Genomic DNA, 4809 nt, shown 5'->3' on the forward strand with positions numbered 1-4809 from the left:
CAGCAAGGTTCTAACAGTACCCCCCCTTCTAAGAGGATCCTCCGGATCCCCTAGGACCAGGCTTATCAGGAAATCTCCTGTGAAACGCTCTGATAAGTCTGGACGCGGAAACATCATCTGACCTCACCCAAGAGTTATCCTCGGGTCCGAAACCTTTCCAGGCCACAAGATACTGCAAACTACCTCTATACCGTCTAGAGTCAAGGATGCGAGAAATTTCATATTCCCCGTCCTCCACCACCGGAGGAACAGAGGCAGAGGCGTCACCATCCGACACAACAGCTTTTTTTAACAGAGAGACATGAAAGACCGGATTAATTCTCCAGGAGGTAGGAACCTCCAACCTAACAGCAGATTGGTTGACAACCTGAAGCACCTTAAAGGGCCCTACAAACTTGGGACCCAATTTCTTAGAAGGAATCCTCAACCGCAGATTCCTAGAGGACAACCAAACCATGTCACCAACAGCGAACAAAACCTCCTGTCGTTTCCTATCAAAGTAGTCTTTAGATTTTCTGTTGGCCTCCTGAAGATTACCACGCACATCCGTCCAAACTCTTTCCAAATCACCGGAAAAATTCTCCTCCTCAGGCACGGCAGATCCCAACTTGGAGAACGACCCAAACGACGGATGTCTCCCAGAACAACAAAAAAAAGGCGAACAACCAGCAGAAGAAGATGTATGATTGTTCAGAGCAAATTCGGCAAGTGGCAGAAACTCAGACCACCCCTCTTGATTGTCTGCCACAAAACAACGCAAGAACTGCTCAACATCCTGGTTTTTCCTTTCTGTCTGGCCATTAGATTCAGGATGATATCCGGACGAAAACGACAAATGAATTCCCAACCTGTCACAAAAGGCACGCCAAAAACGAGCCACGAACTGAGGACCCCTATCAGAAACAATGTCAGTAGGAACGCCATGAAGTCTGACAATTTCCTTGACAAAGGCCTTAGCGAGAGTTTTAGCGCAGGGCAGTTTGACGAAGGGAACCAAGTGACACATCTTGCTAAAACGGTCCACGACCACCCAGATGACAGTAAAACCCTCAGAGGGGGGAAGGTCAGTTATAAAGTCCATAGCCAAATGTGTCCAAGGAGCACTGGGGACCTCCAAAGGACAAAGCAACCCCGCAGCAGGAGTATGTGAGGACTTAGATCTAGCACATATAGTACATTGGCGCACCCACTTAATGACTTCCTTCTGCCATCCAGGCCACCAAAAACTACGACCCACCAGTCTCTTGGTCTCAGAGATTCCGGGATGACCTGCCAACCGAGATTCGTGACACTCAACAAACAAATCTCTCCTAAAGGTCCCAGGCACAAACAACCTCCCATGAGGAGTGTTAGATGGGGCATTCTCCTGAGCTTTAAGAATCTCATCTTCCAAAACGGAGTCTAAAGCAGCTATCACAACACCTTCTTGTAAAATGTTTTCCTCTTTCTCAGCACCGACTATGGGAGAAAAACTGCGAGACAAGGCATCCGCCTTAACATTCTTAGTACCAGGGATGTAAGTAACGGAGAAATTAAACCGCGAGAAAAACAGTGCCCACCTAGCCTGACGGGCATTCAGGCGCTTGGCAGTGTCAAGATATATCAGATTTTTATGATCCGTAAGAACCTGAACGGGAAATTCCGCACCTTCCAAGAAGTGGCGCCAGTGTTCAAATGCGAGTTTAATAGCCAATAATTCCCGATTACCAATATCGTAATTCAATTCAGTCTCCGAAAATTTTTTTGAAAAAAAGGCACAGGGATGTAATCCATCCCCGTTATCCTGAGACAATACTGCGCCAACCCCCACAGAGGAAGCATCAACCTCAACCAAAAACGGCCTAGTAACATCAGGCTGCATAAGGATGGGAGCAGAGGTGAACCTCTCCTTGAGATACACAAAAGCTTCAATGGCCTCAGAAGACCACTGAACCGCATCAGCACCTTTCCTGGTGAGATCAGTCAGAGGTTTGACAATACTAGAAAAATTTTTTATGAATTTTCTATAGTAATTGGCGAAACCCAAAAACCTCTGTATCGATTTCAAACCAATAGGCCTAGGCCATTCCTGCACAGCCTGAACCTTAACCGGATCCATCTCAAAACCTTTGCTGGAGATAATGTAGCCCAAAAAACTAATTCTCTGTACAGCGAACTCACATTTCTCCAGCTTAGCAAAAAGCGAATTGTCCATTAATAACTGTAATACCTCACGCACGCTCCGCCAATGAGACTCCAGATCTGGCGAATAAATCAAAATGTCATCCAAATACACAACCACATTTTTACCGATCAAAGGTCTAAGGATGTCATTAATCAGATTCTGAAAAAATGCAGGAGCATTAGTAAGACCAAAAGGCATAACCAGATTCTCAAAATGACCCACAGGAGTGTTAAAAGCAGTCTTCCATTCATCACCCTCCTTCATGCGCAACAGATTGTATGCCCCCTTAAGGTCAATTTTAGAGAACCACTTGGCCCCCAATAACTGGTTAAACAGATCAGGAATCAATGGCAGTGGGTAAGGATTGCGTACCGTAATTTTGTTAATCTCACGAAAATCCAGACAAGGACGTAAACCGCCGTCCTTTTTTTTTACAAAAAAAAATCCAACCGCCACAGGAGACTTAGAGGGCCTAATGTGACCGGCGGCCAAACTTGTCTGTATGTATTCCTCCAAAACCTTCCTCTCAGGAATAGTAAGGTTAAATAAACGACTTTTAGGAAGAGTCGCTCCAGGGACAAATTCAATAGAACAATCATAGTCTCTATGGGGAGGCAAAACCTGTGATTCTTTCTCAGAAAAAACTCTCCAAAAATCCTGAATAGGAACAGGCAATTCTCCCCTATCCAAAGCTGCAATACGCCCGTTACAACACTTGTCATAACATTTATGGCTCCAGGATTTAATTTCACTGGTAGACCAATCCAGTACAGGATTGTGAAATTTTAACCAGGGCAAACCCAATATTACTGGAGAAGGCAAGTTATTCAACACTACCAAATCCAATTTCTCATGGTGAACACCATTAATAGTGAGAGGAAATTCACTGACCTTGAGAGTAATATTCTTCAAAGGGGAGCCATCCACAGAAACCACAGCAATGGGGGATGATAAAGGTTCAGGTTTTAAATTGAGTTTTTCCACGAATCCCCCATCAATAACATTCAGTGTAGACCCGCAATCAACAAACACCTGAAATTCCATTAATTTTTCCTGAGCAATCGTGGAAGCAGATAAAAATATACCCTTGGAATTTAAACAGGCAATACGGGCGTGACTGACCATTTTTTTTTCTTTCTTCATACGAAGCTCACAGCCTTTAATCAAATGACCAGATTTCCCACAATAGAAACACAAGCCTTCTGAAAAACGACGGTGTTTTTCTTGAGAGCGAGGTGCCACCGATCCAATCTCCATCGGTTCACCACTGTTAGTACACACATTATCATAACCAGAAACTGACATAGCAGAGGATTTGCTCTCATTAACCCTAGCACGCAGTCTTCTATCCACCCGTATAGCTAATTGCATAGCCTGTTGCAAATCCTCAGGTGTAGGATAAGCAATTAGCAGGTCTTTAACCTTTTCACTGAGCCCAGCAAGAAATAGACTTTTCAGAGCAGAATCGTTCCACCCTGTTTGAGTGGACCAACGACGAAAATGTGTACAATATTTTTCCATATTACCTGATCCTTGTTTTAAACGTCTCAACTCAGTCTCAGCTGATGCGACACGGTCAGGATCATCATATAATAGTCCCAAAGCAGAAAAAAAACTATCCACTGATCTGAAGCATGAATCACTAGGTTGCAAAGAAAAGGCCCACTCCTGAGGCTCTTTGCGCAAAAGTGACATTATGAACCCTACGCGCTGGGATTCATCCCCAGAGGACTTGGGTCTCAAACGAAAATACAATAAGCAAGCATTTTTAAATGAAAAAAATTCTCGATGTTCACCAAAAAATAAATCCGGCAAACATACCTTAGGCTCCAAGAAATGTGCTCCAGGACAGTTACTCACGTGCTGACGGAGCTCGGCCACTTCCAGAGAGAGTCCCTGCAGGTGTTTAGCCAAATCCTGAACCGACACCATGATGGAACAAAAAAAATCTTTCCTTAGAGAATTTACAGGCTGGACTTACTGTTATGTTCTGCTACCAAAGCTAAGGAAAGAGAGGAGATCTGTCCCTACTATAAGACTCAGCTGAATCCCTACGATGTAACAGGGAACCTGATCCTGCGATCAGACCTGCTAAAGTCCTAATCTAGTCTGTACGGAGACCTATAGATTTGGGGAGGGAATCCCTACAAGTACTAAGGACTGGGAGGAATATGGGACACCTCCTAACAGAAATAGTAGCAGACAGACGAACAAACAAAATAGATAGAACATAGAGGTCCGTAGACCAAGCAAACTAACAGAGTTAGATACAGAGCACAGGCTAGCTAGAAAGTAGATATACAATGAAGTCCAGCAAAGCCAGAAGGGCGGAGCAGGATTAAATAGGCCAACAAGGTCATGTGACCAGCAAAGGAAAAAAAACCTAACAGCAAGGTTCTAACAGTGTGCTGCTGTCCCCTAGGAATTGGGACAGGAAGGTCGGGCGAGAAGATGTGGGTGTTTGTTGTGGCACAATTTTAGCTTGCCTACAGCCTCGGCCTCTGCATGCACCATCACCATCACATCCATTTCCCCATCCCTTGCCACGCGCCTTGCCCATTTTAAATGGAGGACAATATCTTCCGCGCGCACTACAAATGGCTGAATTTGGAGCGAAGTTATATGTGATCCATGTGACAGACAAA

Source organism: Phyllobates terribilis, unplaced genomic scaffold (assembly GCF_046119375.1).
Source record: "Phyllobates terribilis strain yellow unplaced genomic scaffold, ASM4611937v1 Scaffold_5__5_contigs__length_657084704, whole genome shotgun sequence".
Classification (NCBI taxonomy): Eukaryota; Metazoa; Chordata; class Amphibia; order Anura; family Dendrobatidae; genus Phyllobates; species Phyllobates terribilis.